Source organism: Pongo abelii, chromosome 19, assembly GCF_028885655.2.
Source record: "Pongo abelii isolate AG06213 chromosome 19, NHGRI_mPonAbe1-v2.0_pri, whole genome shotgun sequence".
NCBI lineage: Eukaryota > Metazoa > Chordata > Mammalia > Primates > Hominidae > Pongo > Pongo abelii.
In genome coordinates, this window is record NC_072004.2 from 37,043,468 (window position 1) to 37,066,146 (window position 22,679).

The window sequence follows — 22,679 nt, forward strand, 5'->3', positions numbered from 1 at the left end:
GATATCCTCACACAAAAGCGAGACAGAAGCATTCTCACAAACTCCTTTCTGATGTGTGCTCTCGACTCAGAGATGTGAACCTGACTTTTCATAGAACAGTTTGGAAACACTCTTTTTCTAGGATCTGCAAGTGGACATTTGGAGCCCTTTGAGGCCTGTGCTGGAAAGGCAATATCTTCACGTAACAAGTAGACAGAAACATTCTCTGAAACTTCTTGTTTTGTGTGCATTCAACTCACAGAGTTGAACATTCCTTTTGACAGAGAAATTTTGAAACACTCTTTTTATCGAATGCGCAAGTGGATATTTGGACCGCTTCTAGGAATTCGTTGGAAACGGGACACCCTCACACCAAAACAAGACAGAAGCGTTCTCACAGGCTTCTGTGTGATGTGAGCATTCAGCTCACAGAGCTGAACCTTTCTTTTGTTAGAGCAATTTTGAAACACTCTTTTTCTAGAATCGGCAAGTGGACATTTGGAGGGCTTTGAGGCCTGTGGTGGAAAGGAAATATCTTCACATCAAAACTAGACAGAAGTGTTCTCTGAATCTTCTTTGTGCTGTGTGCATTCAGCTCAAAGAGTTGAACACTCCTTTTAAGAGAGACATTTTGAAACACTCTTTTTGTAGAATCTGTAAGGGGAAATTTGCACCGCTTGTAGGAATTCGTTGGAAACGGGACAAACTCACACGAAAACTAGACAGAAGCATTCTCACAAACTTCTCTGTGAGAAGTGAATTCAACCCACAGAGTTTAACGTTTCTTTTCATGGAGCAGTTTGGAAACACACTTTTTGCAGTATATGCAAGTGGTCATTCGGAATGCTATGAGGCCTGTGTTTGAAAAGGCAATATCTTCACATATAACCTAGAAAGAATCATTATCAGAAACTACAGTTTGTTGGTTGCATTCAACTCACACAGGGGAATATTCCTTTTGTTAGAGCAGCCATGAAACACTGTTTTTTTATAATCTGCAATTGGACATTTGGAGAGCTCTGAGGCCTCAGGTGGGAAGGGAAATTTCTTCACAAAACACCTTGAGAGAAGCATTCTCAGAAACCGCTTTGTGATGTGTGCATTCAACTCACTGTGGTGAACATTCCTTTGCTTAGAGCAGTTTTGAAACACTCTTTTTGTAGAATCTGCATGTGGATATTTGGACCACTTGTAGGCACTTGCTGGAAACGGGGTATCCTCACACAAAAGCGAGACAGAAGCATTCTCACAAACTCCTTTCTGATGTGTGCTCTCGACTCAGAGATGTGAACCTGACGTTTCATAGAGCAGTTTGGAAACACTCTTTTTCTAGGATCTGCAAGTGGACATTTGGAGCCCTTTGAGGCCTGTGCTGGAAAGGCAATATCTTCACGTAACAAGTAGACAGAAACATTCTCTGAAACTTCTTGTTTTGTGTGCATTCAACTCACAGAGTTGAACATTCCTTTTGACAGAGAAATTTTGAAACACTCTTTTTATCGAATGCGCAAGTGGATATTTGGACCGCTTCTAGGAATTCGTTGGAAAGGGGACACCCTCACACCAAAACAAGACAGAAGCGTTCTCACAGGCTTCTGTGTGATGTGAGCATTCAGCTCACAGAGCTGAACCTTTCTTTTGTTAGAGCAATTTTGAAACACTCTTTTTCTAGAATCGGCAAGTGGACATTTGGAGGGCTTTGAATCCTGTGGTGGAAAGGAAATATCTTCACATCAAAACTAGACAGAAGCGTTCTCTGAATCTTCTTTGTGCTGTGTGCATTCAGCTCAAAGAGTTGAACACTCCTTTGAAGAGAGACACTTTGAAACACTCTTTTTGTAGAATCTGTAAGGGGAAATTTGCACCGCTTGTAGGAATTCGTTGGAAACGGGACAAACTCACACGAAAACTAGACAGAAGCATTCTCACAAACTTCTCTGTGAGAAGTGAATTCAACCCACAGAGTTTAACGTTTCTTTTCATGGAGCAGTTTGGAAACACACTTTTTGCAGTATATGCAAGTGGTCATTCGGAATGCTATGAGGCCTGTGTTTGAAAAGGCAATATCTTCACATATAACCTAGAAAGAATCATTATCAGAAACTACTTTTTGTTGGTTGCATTCAACTCACACAGGGGAATATTCCTTTTGTTAGAGCAGCCATGAAACACTGTTTTTTTATAATCTGCAATTGGACATTTGGAGAGCTCTGAGGCCTCAGGTGGGAAGGGAAATTTCTTCACAAAACACCTTGAGAGAAGCATTCTCAGAAACCGCTTTGTGATGTGTGCATTCAACTCACTGTGGTGAACATTCCTTTGCTTAGAGCAGTTTTGAAACACTCTTTTTGTAGAATCTGCATGTGGATATTTGGACCACTTGTAGGCACTTGCTGGAAACGGGATATCCTCACACAAAAGCGAGACAGAAGCATTCTCACAAACTCCTTTCTGATGTGTGCTCTCAACTCAGAGATGTGAACCTGACTTTTCATAGAGCAGTTTGGAAACACTCTTTTTCTAGGATCTGCAAGTGGACATTTGGAGCCCTTTGAGGCCTGTGCTGGAAAGGCAATATCTTCACATAACAAGTAGACAGAAACATTCTCTGAAACTTCTTGTTTTGTGTGCATTCAACTCACAGAGTTGAACATTCCTTTTGACAGAGAAATTTTGAAACACTCTTTTTATAGAATGCGCAAGGGGATATTTGGACCGCTTATAGGAATTTGCTGGAAACGGGATGTCCTCACACCAAAACGAGACAGAAGCATTCTCACAAACTACTTTGTGATGTGTGCTCTCAACTCAGAGATGTGAACCTGACTATTGATAGAGCAGTTTGGAAACACTCTTTTTCTAGGATCTGCAAGTGGACATTTGGAGCGCTTTCAGGCCTGTGCTGGAAAGGAAATATCTTCACATAACAAGTAGACAGAAGCATTCTCTGAAACTTCTTTGTGGTGTGTGCATTCAACTCCCGGAGTTGAACATTCCTCTTGACAGAGAAGTTTTGAAACACTCTTTTTATAGAATGTGCAAGTGGATATTTGGACCGCTTCTAGGAATTCGTTGGAAACGGGACACCCTCACACAAAAACAAGACAGAAGCGTTCTCACAAGCTTCTGTGTGATGTGAGCATTCAGCTCACAGTGCTGAACCTTTCTTTTGATAGAGCAATTTTGAAACACTCTTTTTCTGGAATCGGCAAGTGGACATTTGAGCGCTATGAGGCCTGCGGTGGAAAGGAAATATCTTCACATCAAAACTAGACAGAAGCATTCTCTGAATCTTCTTTGTGGTGTGTGCATTCAACTCACAGAGTTGAACACTCCTCTTAACAGAGACATTTTGAAACACTCTTTTTGTAGGATCTGCAAGTGGAAATTTGGACCGCTTCCAAGAATTCATTGGAAAGGGACAAACGCACAAGAAAACTAGACAAAAGCATTCTCACAAACTTCTCTGTGAGAAGTGAATTCAACCCACATAGTTTAACGTTTCTTTCCATGGAGCAGTTTGGAAACACACATTGTGCACTATATGCAAGGGGTCATTCCGAAAGCTATGAGGCCTGTGTTCCAAAAGTCTGTATCTTCACATATAACCTAGAAAGAAGCATTCTCAGAAACCACATTGTGTTGGTTGCCTTCAACTCACAGAGGGGAATATTCCTTTTGTTAGAGCAGCCATGAAACACTGTTTCTGTATAATCGGCAATTGGATATTTGCAGATCTCTGAGGCCTCTGGTGGGAAGGAATATTTCTTCTCAAAACACCTATAGAGAAACATTCTCAGAAACCACTTTGTGATATGTGCATTCAACTCACAGAGTTGAACATTCCTTTTGTTAGAGCAGTTTTGAAGGACTCTTTTTGTAGAATCTGCATGTGGATATTTGGACCACTTATAGGAATTTGCTGGAAACGGGATATCCTCACACAAAAACGAGACAGAAGCATTCTCACAAACTCCCTTGTGATGTGTGCTCTCAACTCACAGATGTGAAACTGACTATTGATAGAGCAGTTTGGAAACACTCTTTTTCTAAGATCTGCAAGTGGACATTTGGAGCGCTTTGAGGCCTGTGCTGGAAAGGAAATATCTTCACATCAAAACTAGCCAGAAGCATTCTCTGAAACTTCTTTGTGGTGTGTGCATTCAACTCACAGAGTTCAACACTCCTTTTAACAGAGACATTTTGAAACTCTCTTTTTGTGGAATCTGCAAGAGGAAATTTGGACCGCTTGTAGGAATTCGTTGGAAACGGGACAAACTCACACGAAAACGAGACAGAAGCATTCTCCCAAACTTCTCCGTGAGAAGTGAATTCAACCCACAGAGTTTAACGTTTCTTTTCATGGAGCAGTTTGGAAACACACTTTGTGCAGTATATGCAAGGGGTCATTGGGAAAGCTATGAGGCCTGTGTTCCAAAAGTCTATATCTTCACATATAACCTAGAAAGAAGCATTCTCAGAAACTACATTGTGTTGGTTGCATTCAACTCACAGAGGGGAATATTGCTTTTGTTAGAGCAGTCCTGAAACACTGTTTTTTTATAATCTACAATTGGATATTTGCAGACCTCTCAGGCCTGTGGTGGGAAGGGAAATTTCTTCTCAAAACACCTATAGAGAAACATTCTCAGAAACCATTTTGTGATATGTGCATTCAACTCACAGAGTTGAACATTCCTTTTGTTGGAGCAGTTTTGAAACACTCTTTTTGTAGAATCTGCATGTGGATATTTGGACCACTTATAGGAATTTGCTGGAAACGGGATATCCTCACACAAAAGCGAGACAGAAGCATTCTCACAAACTCCTTTCTGATGTGTGCTCTCGACTCAGAGATGTGAACCTGACTTTTCATAGAACAGTTTGGAAACACTCTTTTTCTAGGATCTGCAAGTGGACATTTGGAGCCCTTTGAGGCCTGTGCTGGAAAGGCAATATCTTCACGTAACAAGTAGACAGAAACATTCTCTGAAACTTCTTGTTTTGTGTGCATTCAACTCACAGAGTTGAACATTCCTTTTGACAGAGAAATTTTGAAACACTCTTTTTATCGAATGCGCAAGTGGATATTTGGACCGCTTCTAGGAATTCGTTGGAAACGGGACACCCTCACACCAAAACAAGACAGAAGCGTTCTCACAGGCTTCTGTGTGATGTGAGCATTCAGCTCACAGAGCTGAACCTTTCTTTTGTTAGAGCAATTTTGAAACACTCTTTTTCTAGAATCGGCAAGTGGACATTTGGAGGGCTTTGAGGCCTGTGGTGGAAAGGAAATATCTTCACATCAAAACTAGACAGAAGTGTTCTCTGAATCTTCTTTGTGCTGTGTGCATTCAGCTCAAAGAGTTGAACACTCCTTTTAAGAGAGACATTTTGAAACACTCTTTTTGTAGAATCTGTAAGGGGAAATTTGCACCGCTTGTAGGAATTCGTTGGAAACGGGACAAACTCACACGAAAACTAGACAGAAGCATTCTCACAAACTTCTCTGTGAGAAGTGAATTCAACCCACAGAGTTTAACGTTTCTTTTCATGGAGCAGTTTGGAAACACACTTTTTGCAGTATATGCAAGTGGTCATTCGGAATGCTATGAGGCCTGTGTTTGAAAAGGCAATATCTTCACATATAACCTAGAAAGAATCATTATCAGAAACTACAGTTTGTTGGTTGCATTCAACTCACACAGGGGAATATTCCTTTTGTTAGAGCAGCCATGAAACACTGTTTTTTTATAATCTGCAATTGGACATTTGGAGAGCTCTGAGGCCTCAGGTGGGAAGGGAAATTTCTTCACAAAACACCTTGAGAGAAGCATTCTCAGAAACCGCTTTGTGATGTGTGCATTCAACTCACTGTGGTGAACATTCCTTTGCTTAGAGCAGTTTTGAAACACTCTTTTTGTAGAATCTGCATGTGGATATTTGGACCACTTGTAGGCACTTGCTGGAAACGGGGTATCCTCACACAAAAGCGAGACAGAAGCATTCTCACAAACTCCTTTCTGATGTGTGCTCTCGACTCAGAGATGTGAACCTGACGTTTCATAGAGCAGTTTGGAAACACTCTTTTTCTAGGATCTGCAAGTGGACATTTGGAGCCCTTTGAGGCCTGTGCTGGAAAGGCAATATCTTCACGTAACAAGTAGACAGAAACATTCTCTGAAACTTCTTGTTTTGTGTGCATTCAACTCACAGAGTTGAACATTCCTTTTGACAGAGAAATTTTGAAACACTCTTTTTATCGAATGCGCAAGTGGATATTTGGACCGCTTCTAGGAATTCGTTGGAAAGGGGACACCCTCACACCAAAACAAGACAGAAGCGTTCTCACAGGCTTCTGTGTGATGTGAGCATTCAGCTCACAGAGCTGAACCTTTCTTTTGTTAGAGCAATTTTGAAACACTCTTTTTCTAGAATCGGCAAGTGGACATTTGGAGGGCTTTGAATCCTGTGGTGGAAAGGAAATATCTTCACATCAAAACTAGACAGAAGCGTTCTCTGAATCTTCTTTGTGCTGTGTGCATTCAGCTCAAAGAGTTGAACACTCCTTTGAAGAGAGACACTTTGAAACACTCTTTTTGTAGAATCTGTAAGGGGAAATTTGCACCGCTTGTAGGAATTCGTTGGAAACGGGACAAACTCACACGAAAACTAGACAGAAGCATTCTCACAAACTTCTCTGTGAGAAGTGAATTCAACCCACAGAGTTTAACGTTTCTTTTCATGGAGCAGTTTGGAAACACACTTTTTGCAGTATATGCAAGTGGTCATTCGGAATGCTATGAGGCCTGTGTTTGAAAAGGCAATATCTTCACATATAACCTAGAAAGAATCATTATCAGAAACTACTTTTTGTTGGTTGCATTCAACTCACACAGGGGAATATTCCTTTTGTTAGAGCAGCCATGAAACACTGTTTTTTTATAATCTGCAATTGGACATTTGGAGAGCTCTGAGGCCTCAGGTGGGAAGGGAAATTTCTTCACAAAACACCTTGAGAGAAGCATTCTCAGAAACCGCTTTGTGATGTGTGCATTCAACTCACTGTGGTGAACATTCCTTTGCTTAGAGCAGTTTTGAAACACTCTTTTTGTAGAATCTGCATGTGGATATTTGGACCACTTGTAGGCACTTGCTGGAAACGGGATATCCTCACACAAAAGCGAGACAGAAGCATTCTCACAAACTCCTTTCTGATGTGTGCTCTCAACTCAGAGATGTGAACCTGACTTTTCATAGAGCAGTTTGGAAACACTCTTTTTCTAGGATCTGCAAGTGGACATTTGGAGCCCTTTGAGGCCTGTGCTGGAAAGGCAATATCTTCACATAACAAGTAGACAGAAACATTCTCTGAAACTTCTTGTTTTGTGTGCATTCAACTCACAGAGTTGAACATTCCTTTTGACAGAGAAATTTTGAAACACTCTTTTTATAGAATGCGCAAGGGGATATTTGGACCGCTTATAGGAATTTGCTGGAAACGGGATGTCCTCACACCAAAACGAGACAGAAGCATTCTCACAAACTACTTTGTGATGTGTGCTCTCAACTCAGAGATGTGAACCTGACTATTGATAGAGCAGTTTGGAAACACTCTTTTTCTAGGATCTGCAAGTGGACATTTGGAGCGCTTTCAGGCCTGTGCTGGAAAGGAAATATCTTCACATAACAAGTAGACAGAAGCATTCTCTGAAACTTCTTTGTGGTGTGTGCATTCAACTCCCGGAGTTGAACATTCCTCTTGACAGAGAAGTTTTGAAACACTCTTTTTATAGAATGTGCAAGTGGATATTTGGACCGCTTCTAGGAATTCGTTGGAAACGGGACACCCTCACACAAAAACAAGACAGAAGCGTTCTCACAAGCTTCTGTGTGATGTGAGCATTCAGCTCACAGTGCTGAACCTTTCTTTTGATAGAGCAATTTTGAAACACTCTTTTTCTGGAATCGGCAAGTGGACATTTGAGCGCTTTGAGGCCTGCGGTGGAAAGGAAATATCTTCACATCAAAACTAGACAGAAGCATTCTCTGAATCTTCTTTGTGGTGTGTGCATTCAACTCACAGAGTTGAACACTCCTCTTAACAGAGACATTTTGAAACACTCTTTTTGTAGGATCTGCAAGTGGAAATTTGGACCGCTTCCAAGAATTCATTGGAAAGGGACAAACGCACAAGAAAACTAGACAAAAGCATTCTCACAAACTTCTCTGTGAGAAGTGAATTCAACCCACATAGTTTAACGTTTCTTTCCATGGAGCAGTTTGGAAACACACATTGTGCACTATATGCAAGGGGTCATTCCGAAAGCTATGAGGCCTGTGTTCCAAAAGTCTGTATCTTCACATATAACCTAGAAAGAAGCATTCTCAGAAACCACATTGTGTTGGTTGCCTTCAACTCACAGAGGGGAATATTCCTTTTGTTAGAGCAGCCATGAAACACTGTTTCTGTATAATCGGCAATTGGATATTTGCAGATCTCTGAGGCCTCTGGTGGGAAGGAATATTTCTTCTCAAAACACCTATAGAGAAACATTCTCAGAAACCACTTTGTGATATGTGCATTCAACTCACAGAGTTGAACATTCCTTTTGTTAGAGCAGTTTTGAAGGACTCTTTTTGTAGAATCTGCATGTGGATATTTGGACCACTTATAGGAATTTGCTGGAAACGGGATATCCTCACACAAAAACGAGACAGAAGCATTCTCACAAACTCCCTTGTGATGTGTGCTCTCAACTCACAGATGTGAAACTGACTATTGATAGAGCAGTTTGGAAACACTCTTTTTCTAAGACCTGCAAGTGGACATTTGGAGCGCTTTGAGGCCTGTGCTGGAAAGGAAATATCTTCACATCAAAACTAGCCAGAAGCATTCTCTGAAACTTCTTTGTGGTGTGTGCATTCAACTCACAGAGTTCAACACTCCTTTTAACAGAGACATTTTGAAACTCTCTTTTTGTGGAATCTGCAAGAGGAAATTTGGACCGCTTGTAGGAATTCGTTGGAAACGGGACAAACTCACACGAAAACGAGACAGAAGCATTCTCCCAAACTTCTCCGTGAGAAGTGAATTCAACCCACAGAGTTTAACGTTTCTTTTCATGGAGCAGTTTGGAAACACACTTTGTGCAGTATATGCAAGGGGTCATTGGGAAAGCTATGAGGCCTGTGTTCCAAAAGTCTATATCTTCACATATAACCTAGAAAGAAGCATTCTCAGAAACTACATTGTGTTGGTTGCATTCAACTCACAGAGGGGAATATTGCTTTTGTTAGAGCAGTCCTGAAACACTGTTTTTTTATAATCTACAATTGGATATTTGCAGACCTCTCAGGCCTGTGGTGGGAAGGGAAATTTCTTCTCAAAACACCTATAGAGAAACATTCTCAGAAACCATTTTGTGATATGTGCATTCAACTCACAGAGTTGAACATTCCTTTTGTTGGAGCAGTTTTGAAACACTCTTTTTGTAGAATCTGCATGTGGATATTTGGACCACTTATAGGAATTTGCTGGAAACGGGATATCCTCACACAAAAGCGAGACAGAAGCATTCTCACAAACTCCTTTCTGATGTGTGCTCTCGACTCAGAGATGTGAACCTGACTTTTCATAGAACAGTTTGGAAACACTCTTTTTCTAGGATCTGCAAGTGGACATTTGGAGCCCTTTGAGGCCTGTGCTGGAAAGGCAATATCTTCACGTAACAAGTAGACAGAAACATTCTCTGAAACTTCTTGTTTTGTGTGCATTCAACTCACAGAGTTGAACATTCCTTTTGACAGAGAAATTTTGAAACACTCTTTTTATCGAATGCGCAAGTGGATATTTGGACCGCTTCTAGGAATTCGTTGGAAACGGGACACCCTCACACCAAAACAAGACAGAAGCGTTCTCACAGGCTTCTGTGTGATGTGAGCATTCAGCTCACAGAGCTGAACCTTTCTTTTGTTAGAGCAATTTTGAAACACTCTTTTTCTAGAATCGGCAAGTGGACATTTGGAGGGCTTTGAGGCCTGTGGTGGAAAGGAAATATCTTCACATCAAAACTAGACAGAAGTGTTCTCTGAATCTTCTTTGTGCTGTGTGCATTCAGCTCAAAGAGTTGAACACTCCTTTTAAGAGAGACATTTTGAAACACTCTTTTTGTAGAATCTGTAAGGGGAAATTTGCACCGCTTGTAGGAATTCGTTGGAAACGGGACAAACTCACACGAAAACTAGACAGAAGCATTCTCACAAACTTCTCTGTGAGAAGTGAATTCAACCCACAGAGTTTAACGTTTCTTTTCATGGAGCAGTTTGGAAACACACTTTTTGCAGTATATGCAAGTGGTCTTTCGGAATGCTATGAGGCCTGTGTTTGAAAAGGCAATATCTTCACATATAACCTAGAAAGAATCATTATCAGAAACTACATTTTGTTGGTTGCATTCAACTCACACAGGGGAATATTCCTTTTGTTAGAGCAGCCATGAAACACTGTTTTTTTATAATCTGCAATTGGACATTTGGAGAGCTCTGAGGCCTCAGGTGGGAAGGGAAATTTCTTCACAAAACACCTTGAGAGAAGCATTCTCAGAAACCGCTTTGTGATGTGTGCATTCAACTCACTGTGGTGAACATTCCTTTGCTTAGAGCAGTTTTGAAACACTCTTTTTGTAGAATCTGCATGTGGATATTTGGACCACTTGTAGGCACTTGCTGGAAACGGGATATCCTCACACAAAAGCGAGACAGAAGCATTCTCACAAACTCCTTTCTGATGTGTGCTCTCGACTCAGAGATGTGAACCTTACGTTTCATAGAGCAGTTTGGAAACACTCTTTTTCTAGGATCTGCAAGTGGACATTTGGAGCCCTTTGAGGCCTGTGCTGGAAAGGCAATATCTTCACGTAACAAGTAGACAGAAACATTCTCTGAAACTTCTTGTTTTGTGTGCATTCAACTCACAGAGTTGAACATTCCTTTTGACAGAGAAATTTTGAAACACTCTTTTTATCGAATGCGCAAGTGGATATTTGGACCGCTTCTAGGAATTCGTTGGAAAGGGGACACCCTCACACCAAAACAAGACAGAAGCGTTCTCACAGGCTTCTGTGTGATGTGAGCATTCAGCTCACAGAGCTGAACCTTTCTTTTGTTAGAGCAATTTTGAAACACTCTTTTTCTAGAATCGGCAAGTGGACATTTGGAGGGCTTTGAGGCCTGTGGTGGAAAGGAAATATCTTCACATCAAAACTAGACAGAAGCGTTCTCTGAATCTTCTTTGTGCTGTGTGCATTCAGCTCAAAGAGTTGAACACTCCTTTGAAGAGAGACATTTTGAAACACTCTTTTTGTAGAATCTGTAAGGGGAAATTTGCACCGCTTGTAGGAATTCGTTGGAAACGGGACAAACTCACACGAAAACTAGACAGAAGCATTCTCACAAACTTCTCTGTGAGAAGTGAATTCAACCCACAGAGTTTAACGTTTCTTTTCATGGAGCAGTTTGGAAACACACTTTTTGCAGTATATGCAAGTGGTCATTCGGAATGCTATGAGGCCTGTGTTTGAAAAGGCAATATCTTCACATATAACCTAGAAAGAATCATTATCAGAAACTACTTTTTGTTGGTTGCATTCAACTCACACAGGGGAATATTCCTTTTGTTAGAGCAGCCATGAAACACTGTTTTTTTATAATCTGCAATTGGACATTTGGAGAGCTCTGAGGCCTCAGGTGGGAAGGGAAATTTCTTCACAAAACACCTTGAGAGAAGCATTCTCAGAAACCGCTTTGTGATGTGTGCATTCAACTCACTGTGGTGAACATTCCTTTGCTTAGAGCAGTTTTGAAACACTCTTTTTGTAGAATCTGCATGTGGATATTTGGACCACTTGTAGGCACTTTCTGGAAACGGGATATCCTCACACAAAAGCGAGACAGAAGCATTCTCACAAACTCCTTTCTGATGTGTGCTCTCAACTCAGAGATGTGAACCTGACTTTTCATAGAGCAGTTTGGAAACACTCTTTTTCTAGGATCTGCAAGTGGACATTTGGAGCCCTTTGAGGCCTGTGCTGGAAAGGCAATATCTTCACATAACAAGTAGACAGAAACATTCTCTGAAACTTCTTGTTTTGTGTGCATTCAACTCACAGAGTTGAACATTCCTTTTGACAGAGAAATTTTGAAACACTCTTTTTATAGAATGCGCAAGGGGATATTTGGACCGCTTATAGGAATTTGCTGGAAACGGGATGTCCTCACACCAAAACGAGACAGAAGCATTCTCACAAACTACTTTGTGATGTGTGCTCTCAACTCAGAGATCTGAACCTGACTATTGATAGAGCAGTTTGGAAACACTCTTTTTCTAGGATCTGCAAGTGGACATTTGGAGCGCTTTCAGGCCTGTGCTGGAAAGGAAATATCTTCACATAACAAGTAGACAGAAGCATTCTCTGAAACTTCTTTGTGGTGTGTGCATTCAACTCCCGGAGTTGAACATTCCTCTTGACAGAGAAGTTTTGAAACACTCTTTTTATAGAATGTGCAAGTGGATATTTGGACCGCTTCTAGGAATTCGTTGGAAACGGGACACCCTCACACAAAAACAAGACAGAAGCGTTCTCACAAGCTTCTGTGTGATGTGAGCATTCAGCTCACAGTGCTGAACCTTTCTTTTGATAGAGCAATTTTGAAACACTCTTTTTCTGGAATCGGCAAGTGGACATTTGAGCGCTTTGAGGCCTGCGGTGGAAAGGAAATATCTTCACATCAAAACTAGACAGAAGCATTCTCTGAATCTTCTTTGTGGTGTGTGCATTCAACTCACAGAGTTGAACACTCCTCTTAACAGAGACATTTTGAAACACTCTTTTTGTAGGATCTGCAAGTGGAAATTTGGACCGCTTCCAAGAATTCATTGGAAAGGGACAAACGCACACGAAAACTAGACAAAAGCATTCTCACAAACTTCTCTGTGAGAAGTGAATTCAACCCACATAGTTTAACGTTTCTTTCCATGGAGCAGTTTGGAAACACACATTGTGCACTATATGCAAGGGGTCATTCCGAAAGCTATGAGGCCTGTGTTCCAAAAGTCTGTATCTTCACATATAACCTAGAAAGAAGCATTCTCAGAAACCACATTGTGTTGGTTGCCTTCAACTCACAGAGGGGAATATTCCTTTTGTTAGAGCAGCCATGAAACACTGTTTCTGTATAATCGGCAATTGGATATTTGCAGATCTCTGAGGCCTCTGGTGGGAAGGAATATTTCTTCTCAAAACACCTATAGAGAAACATTCTCAGAAACCACTTTGTGATATGTGCATTCAACTCACAGAGTTGAACATTCCTTTTGTTAGAGCAGTTTTGAAGGACTCTTTTTGTAGAATCTGCATGTGGATATTTGGACCACTTATAGGAATTTGCTGGAAACGGGATATCCTCACACAAAAACGAGACAGAAGCATTCTCACAAACTCCCTTGTGATGTGTGCTCTCAACTCACAGATGTGAAACTGACTATTGATAGAGCAGTTTGGAAACACTCTTTTTCTAAGATCTGCAAGTGGACATTTGGAGCGCTTTGAGGCCTGTGCTGGAAAGGAAATATATTCACATCAAAACTAGCCAGAAGCATTCTCTGAAACTTCTTTGTGGTGTGTGCATTCAACTCACAGAGTTCAACACTCCTTTTAACAGAGACATTTTGAAACTCTCTTTTTGTGGAATCTGCAAGAGGAAATTTGGACCGCTTGTAGGAATTCGTTGGAAACGGGACAAACTCACACGAAAACGAGACAGAAGCATTCTCCCAAACTTCTCCGTGAGAAGTGAATTCAACCCACAGAGTTTAACGTTTCTTTTCATGGAGCAGTTTGGAAACACACTTTGTGCAGTATATGCAAGGGGTCATTGGGAAAGCTATGAGGCCTGTGTTCCAAAAGTCTATATCTTCACATATAACCTAGAAAGAAGCATTCTCAGAAACTACATTGTGTTGGTTGCATTCAACTCACAGAGGGGAATATTCCTTTTGTTAGAGCAGTCCTGAAACACTGTTTTTTTATAATCTACAATTGGATATTTGCAGACCTCTCAGGCCTGTGGTGGGAAGGGAAATTTCTTCTCAAAACACCTATAGAGAAACATTCTCAGAAACCATTTTGTGATATGTGCATTCAACTCACAGAGTTGAACATTCCTTTTGTTGGAGCAGTTTTGAAACACTCTTTTTGTAGAATCTGCATGTGGATATTTGGACCACTTATAGGAATTTGCTGGAAACGGGATATCCTCACACAAAAGCGAGACAGAAGCATTCTCACAAACTCCTTTCTGATGTGTGCTCTCGACTCAGAGATGTGAACCTGACTTTTCATAGAACAGTTTGGAAACACTCTTTTTCTAGGATCTGCAAGTGGACATTTGGAGCCCTTTGAGGCCTGTGCTGGAAAGGCAATATCTTCACGTAACAAGTAGACAGAAACATTCTCTGAAACTTCTTGTTTTGTGTGCATTCAACTCACAGAGTTGAACATTCCTTTTGACAGAGAAATTTTGAAACACTCTTTTTATCGAATGCGCAAGTGGATATTTGGACCGCTTCTAGGAATTCGTTGGAAACGGGACACCCTCACACCAAAACAAGACAGAAGCGTTCTCACAGGCTTCTGTGTGATGTGAGCATTCAGCTCACAGAGCTGAACCTTTCTTTTGTTAGAGCAATTTTGAAACACTCTTTTTCTAGAATCGGCAAGTGGACATTTGGAGGGCTTTGAGGCCTGTGGTGGAAAGGAAATATCTTCACATCAAAACTAGACAGAAGTGTTCTCTGAATCTTCTTTGTGCTGTGTGCATTCAGCTCAAAGAGTTGAACACTCCTTTTAAGAGAGACATTTTGAAACACTCTTTTTGTAGAATCTGTAAGGGGAAATTTGCACCGCTTGTAGGAATTCGTTGGAAACGGGACAAACTCACACGAAAACTAGACAGAAGCATTCTCACAAACTTCTCTGTGAGAAGTGAATTCAACCCACAGAGTTTAACGTTTCTTTTCATGGAGCAGTTTGGAAACACACTTTTTGCAGTATATGCAAGTGGTCATTCGGAATGCTATGAGGCCTGTGTTTGAAAAGGCAATATCTTCACATATAACCTAGAAAGAATCATTATCAGAAACTACATTTTGTTGGTTGCATTCAACTCACACAGGGGAATATTCCTTTTGTTAGAGCAGCCATGAAACACTGTTTTTTTATAATCTGCAATTGGACATTTGGAGAGCTCTGAGGCCTCAGGTGGGAAGGGAAATTTCTTCACAAAACACCTTGAGAGAAGCATTCTCAGAAACCGCTTTGTGATGTGTGCATTCAACTCACTGTGGTGAACATTCCTTTGCTTAGAGCAGTTTTGAAACACTCTTTTTGTAGAATCTGCATGTGGATATTTGGACCACTTGTAGGCACTTGCTGGAAACGGGATATCCTCACACAAAAGCGAGACAGAAGCATTCTCACAAACTCCTTTCTGATGTGTGCTCTCGACTCAGAGATGTGAACCTGACGTTTCATAGAGCAGTTTGGAAACACTCTTTTTCTAGGATCTGCAAGTGGACATTTGGAGCCCTTTGAGGCCTGTGCTGGAAAGGCAATATCTTCACGTAACAAGTAGACAGAAACATTCTCTGAAACTTCTTGTTTTGTGTGCATTCAACTCACAGAGTTGAACATTCCTTTTGACAGAGAAATTTTGAAACACTCTTTTTATCGAATGCGCAAGTGGATATTTGGACCGCTTCTAGGAATTCGTTGGAAAGGGGACACCCTCACACCAAAACAAGACAGAAGCGTTCTCACAGGCTTCTGTGTGATGTGAGCATTCAGCTCACAGAGCTGAACCTTTCTTTTGTTAGAGCAATTTTGAAACACTCTTTTTCTAGAATCGGCAAGTGGACATTTGGAGGGCTTTGAGGCCTGTGGTTGAAAGGAAATATCTTCACATCAAAACTAGACAGAAGCGTTCTCTGAATCTTCTTTGTGCTGTGTGCATTCAGCTCAAAGAGTTGAACACTCCTTTGAAGAGAGACATTTTGAAACACTCTTTTTGTAGAATCTGTAAGGGGAAATTTGCACCGCTTGTAGGAATTCGTTGGAAACGGGACAAACTCACACGAAAACTAGACAGAAGCATTCTCACAAACTTCTCTGTGAGAAGTGAATTCAACCCACAGAGTTTAACGTTTCTTTTCATGGAGCAGTTTGGAAACACACTTTTTGCAGTATATGCAAGTGGTCATTCGGAATGCTATGAGGCCTGTGTTTGAAAAGGCAATATCTTCACATATAACCTAGAAAGAATCATTATCAGAAACTACTTTTTGTTGGTTGCATTCAACTCACACAGGGGAATATTCCTTTTGTTAGAGCAGCCATGAAACACTGTTTTTTTATAATCTGCAATTGGACATTTGGAGAGCTCTGAGGCCTCAGGTGGGAAGGGAAATTTCTTCACAAAACACCTTGAGAGAAGCATTCTCAGAAACCGCTTTGTGATGTGTGCATTCAACTCACTGTGGTGAACATTCCTTTGCTTAGAGCAGTTTTGAAACACTCTTTTTGTAGAATCTGCATGTGGATATTTGGACCACTTGTAGGCACTTGCTGGAAACGGGATATCCTCACACAAAAGCGAGACAGAAGCATTCTCACAAACTCCTTTCTGATGTGTGCTCTCAACTCAGAGATGTGAACCTGACTTTTCATAGAGCAGTTTGGAAACACTCTTTTTCTAGGATCTGCAAGTGGACATTTGGAGCCCTTTGAGGCCTGTGCTGGAAAGGCAATATCTTCACATAACAAGTAGACAGAAACATTCTCTGAAACTTCTTGTTTTGTGTGCATTCAACTCACAGAGTTGAACATTCCTTTTGACAGAGAAATTTTGAAACACTCTTTTTATAGAATGCGCAAGGGGATATTTGGACCGCTTATAGGAATTTGCTGGAAACGGGATGTCCTCACACCAAAACGAGACAGAAGCATTCTCACAAACTACTTTGTGATGTGTGCTCTCAACTCAGAGATGTGAACCTGACTATTGATAGAGCAGTTTGGAAACACTCTTTTTCTAGGATCTGCAAGTGGACATTTGGAGCGCTTTCAGGCCTGTGCTGGAAAGGAAATATCTTCACATAACAAGTAGACAGAAGCATTCTCTGAAACTTCTTTGTGGTGTGTGCATTCAACTCCCGGAGTTGAACATTCCTCTTGACAGAGAAGTTTTGAAACACTCTTTTTATAGAATGTGCAAGTGGATATTTGGACCGCTTCTAGGAATTCGTTGGAAACGGGACACCCTCACACAAAAACAAGACAGAAGCGTTCTCACAAGCTTCTGTGTGATGTGAGCATTCAGCTCACAGTGCTGAACCTTTCTTTTGATAGAGCAATTTTGAAACACTCTTTTTCTGGAATCGGCAAGTGGACATTTGAGCGCTTTGAGGCCTGCGGTGGAAAGGAAATATCTTCACATCAAAACTAGACAGAAGCATTCTCTGAATCTTCTTTGTGGTGTGTGCATTCAACTCACAGAGTTGAACACTCCTCTTAACAGAGACATTTTGAAACACTCCTTTTGTAGGATCTGCAAGTGGAAATTTGGACCGCTTCCAAGAATTCATTGGAAAGGGACAAACTCCCACGAAAACTAGACAAAAGCATTCTCACAAACTTCTCTGTGAGAAGTGAATTCAACCCACATAGTTTAACGTTTCTTTCCATGGAGCAGTTTGGAAACACACATTGTGCACTATATGCAAGGGGTCATTCCGAAAGCTATGAGGCCTGTGTTCCAAAAGTCTATATCTTCACATATAACCTAGAAAGAAGCATTCTCAGAAACCACATTGTGTTGGTTGCCTTCAACTCACAGAGGGGAATATTCCTTTTGTTAGAGCAGCCATGAAACACTGTTTCTGTATAATCTGCAATTGGATATTTGCAGATCTCTGAGGCCTCTGGTGGGAAGGAAAATTTCTTCTCAAAACACCTATAGAGAAACATTCTCAGAAACCACTTTGTGATATGTGCATTCAACTCACAGAGTTGAACATTCCTTTTGTTAGAGCAGTTTTGAAGGACTCTTTTTGTAGAATCTGCATGTGGATATTTGGACCACTTATAGGAATTTGCTGGAAACGGGATATCCTCACACAAAAACGAGACAGAAGCATTCTCACAAACTCCCTTGTGATGTGTGCTCTCAACTCACAGATGTGAAACTGACTATTGATAGAGCAGTTTGGAAACACTCTTTTTCTAGGATCTGCAAGTGGACATTTGGAGCGCTTTGAGGCCTGTGCTGGAAAGGAAATATCTTCACATCAAAACTAGCCAGAAGCATTCTCTGAAACTTCTTTGTGGTGTGTGCATTCAACTCACAGAGTTCAACACTCCTTTTAACAGAGACATTTTGAAACTCTCTTTTTGTGGAATCTGCAAGAGGAAATTTGGACCGCTTGTAGGAATTCGTTGGAAACGGGACAAACTCACACGAAAACGAGACAGAAGCATTCTCCCAAACTTCTCCGTGAGAAGTGAATTCAACCCACAGAGTTTAACGTTTCTTTTCATGGAGCAGTTTGGAAACACACTTTGTGCAGTATATGCAAGGGGTCATTGGGAAAGCTATGAGGCCTGTGTTCCAAAAGTCTATATCTTCACATATAACCTAGAAAGAAGCATTCTCAGAAACTACATTGTGTTGGTTGCATTCAACTCACAGAGGGGAATATTGCTTTTGTTAGAGCAGTCCTGAAACACTGTTTTTTTATAATCTACAATTGGATATTTGCAGACCTCTCAGGCCTGTGGTGGGAAGGGAAATTTCTTCTCAAAACACCTATAGAGAAACATTCTCAGAAACCATTTTGTGATATGTGCATTCAACTCACAGAGTTGAACATTCCTTTTGTTGGAGCAGTTTTGAAACACTCTTTTTGTAGAATCTGCATGTGGATATTTGGACCACTTATAGGAATTTGCTGGAAACGGGATATCCTCACACAAAAGCGAGACAGAAGCATTCTCACAAACTCCTTTCTGATGTGTGCTCTCGACTCAGAGATGTGAACCTGACTTTTCATAGAACAGTTTGGAAACACTCTTTTTCTAGGATCTGCAAGTGGACATTTGGAGCCCTTTGAGGCCTGTGCTGGAAAGGCAATATCTTCACGTAACAAGTAGACAGAAACATTCTCTGAAACTTCTTGTTTTGTGTGCATTCAACTCACAGAGTTGAACATTCCTTTTGACAGAGAAATTTTGAAACACTCTTTTTATCGAATGCGCATGTGGATATTTGGACCGCTTCTAGGAATTCGTTGGAAACGGGACACCCTCACACCAAAACAAGACAGAAGCGTTCTCACAGGCTTCTGTGTGATGTGAGCATTCAGCTCACAGAGCTGAACCTTTCTTTTGTTAGAGCAATTTTGAAACACTCTTTTTCTAGAATCGGCAAGTGGACATTTGGAGGGCTTTGAGGCCTGTGGTGGAAAGGAAATATCTTCACATCAAAACTAGACAGAAGTGTTCTCTGAATCTTCTTTGTGCTGTGTGCATTCAGCTCAAAGAGTTGAACACTCCTTTTAAGAGAGACATTTTGAAACACTCTTTTTGTAGAATCTGTAAGGGGAAATTTGCACCGCTTGTAGGAATTCGTTGGAAACGGGACAAACTCACACGAAAACTAGACAGAAGCATTCTCACAAACTTCTCTGTGAGAAGTGAATTCAACCCACAGAGTTTAACGTTTCTTTTCATGGAGCAGTTTGGAAACACACTTTTTGCAGTATATGCAAGTGGTCATTCGGAATGCTATGAGGCCTGTGTTTCAAAAGGCAATATCTTCACATATAACCTAGAAAGAATCATTATCAGAAACTACATTTTGTTGGTTGCATTCAACTCACACAGGGGAATATTCCTTTTGTTAGAGCAGCCATGAAACACTGTTTTTTTATAATCTGCAATTGGACATTTGGAGAGCTCTGAGGCCTCAGGTGGGAAGGGAAATTTCTTCACAAAACACCTTGAGAGAAGCATTCTCAGAAACCGCTTTGTGATGTGTGCATTCAACTCACTGTGGTGAACATTCCTTTGCTTAGAGCAGTTTTGAAACACTCTTTTTGTAGAATCTGCATGTGGATATTTGGACCACTTGTAGGCACTTGCTGGAAACGGGATATCCTCACACAAAAGCGAGACAGAAGCATTCTCACAAACTCCTTTCTGATGTGTGCTCTCGACTCAGAGATGTGAACCTGACGTTTCATAGAGCAGTTTGGAAACACTCTTTTTCTAGGATCTGCAAGTGGACATTTGGAGCCCTTTGAGGCCTGTGCTGGAAAGGCAATATCTTCACGTAACAAGTAGACAGAAACATTCTCTGAAACTTCTTGTTTTGTGTGCATTCAACTCACAGAGTTGAACATTCCTTTTGACAGAGAAATTTTGAAACACTCTTTTTATCGAATGCGCAAGTGGATATTTGGACCGCTTCTAGGAATTCGTTGGAAAGGGGACACCCTCACACCAAAACAAGACAGAAGCGTTCTCACAGGCTTCTGTGTGATGTGAGCATTCAGCTCACAGAGCTGAACCTTTCTTTTGTTAGAGCAATTTTGAAACACTCTTTTTCTAGAATCGGCAAGTGGACATTTGGAGGGCTTTGAGGCCTGTGGTGGAAAGGAAATATCTTCACATCAAAACTAGACAGAAGCGTTCTCTGAATCTTCTTTGTGCTGTGTGCATTCAGCTCAAAGAGTTGAACACTCCTTTGAAGAGAGACATTTTGAAACACTCTTTTTGTAGAATCTGTAAGGGGAAATTTGCACCGCTTGTAGGAATTCGTTGGAAACGGGACAAACTCACACGAAAACTAGACAGAAGCATTCTCACAAACTTCTCTGTGAGAAGTGAATTCAACCCACAGAGTTTAACGTTTCTTTTCATGGAGCAGTTTGGAAACACACTTTTTGCAGTATATGCAAGTGGTCATTCGGAAAGCTATGAGGCCTGTGTTTGAAAAGGCAATATCTTCACATATAACCTAGAATGAATCATTATCAGAAACTACTTTTTGTTGGTTGCATTCAACTCACACAGGGGAATATTCCTTTTGTTAGAGCAGCCATGAAACACTGTTTTTTTATAATCTGCAATTGGACATTTGGAGAGCTCTGAGGCCTCAGGTGGGAAGGGAAATTTCTTCACAAAACACCTTGAGAGAAGCATTCTCAGAAACCGCTTTGTGATGTGTGCATTCAACTCACTGTGGTGAACATTCCTTTGCTTAGAGCAGTTTTGAAACACTCTTTTTGTAGAATCTGCATGTGGATATTTGGACCACTTGTAGGCAATTGCTGGAAACGGGATATCCTCACACAAAAGCGAGACAGAAGCATTCTCACAAACTCCTTTCTGATGTGTGCTCTCAACTCAGAGATGTGAACCTGACTTTTCATAGAGCAGTTTGGAAACACTCTTTTTCTAGGATCTGCAAGTGGACATTTGGAGCCCTTTGAGGCCTGTGCTGGAAAGGCAATATCTTCACATAACAAGTAGACAGAAACATTCTCTGAAACTTCTTGTTTTGTGTGCATTCAACTCACAGAGTTGAACATTCCTTTTGACAGAGAAATTTTGAAACACTCTTTTTATAGAATGCGCAAGGGGATATTTGGACCGCTTATAGGAATTTGCTGGAAACGGGATGTCCTCACACCAAAACGAGACAGAAGCATTCTCACAAACTACTTTGTGATGTGTGCTCTCAACTCAGAGATCTGAACCTGACTATTGATAGAGCAGTTTGGAAACACTCTTTTTCTAGGATCTGCAAGTGGACATTTGGAGCGCTTTCAGGCCTGTGCTGGAAAGGAAATATCTTCACATAACAAGTAGACAGAAGCATTCTCTGAAACTTCTTTGTGGTGTGTGCATTCAACTCCCGGAGTTGAACATTCCTCTTGACAGAGAAGTTTTGAAACACTCTTTTTATAGAATGTGCAAGTGGATATTTGGACCACTTCTAGGAATTCGTTGGAAACGGGACACCCTCACACAAAAACAAGACAGAAGCGTTCTCACAAGCTTCTGTGTGATGTGAGCATTCAGCTCACAGTGCTGAACCTTTCTTTTGATAGAGCAATTTTGAAACACTCTTTTTCTGGAATCGGCAAGTGGACATTTGAGCGCTTTGAGGCCTGCGGTGGAAAGGAAATATCTTCACATCAAAACTAGACAGAAGCATTCTCTGAATCTTCTTTGTGGTGTGTGCATTCAACTCACAGAGTTGAACACTCCTCTTAACAGAGACATTTTGAAACACACTTTTTGTAGGATCTGCAAGTGGAAATTTGGACCGCTTCCAAGAATTCATTGGAAAGGGACAAACGCACACGAAAACTAGACAAAAGCATTCTCACAAACTTCTCTGTGAGAAGTGAATTCAACCCACATAGTTTAACGTTTCTTTCCATGGAGCAGTTTGGAAACACACATTGTGCACTATATGCAAGGGGTCATTCCGAAAGCTATGAGGCCTGTGTTCCAAAAGTCTATATCTTCACATATAACCTAGAAAGAAGCATTCTCAGAAACCACATTGTGTTGGTT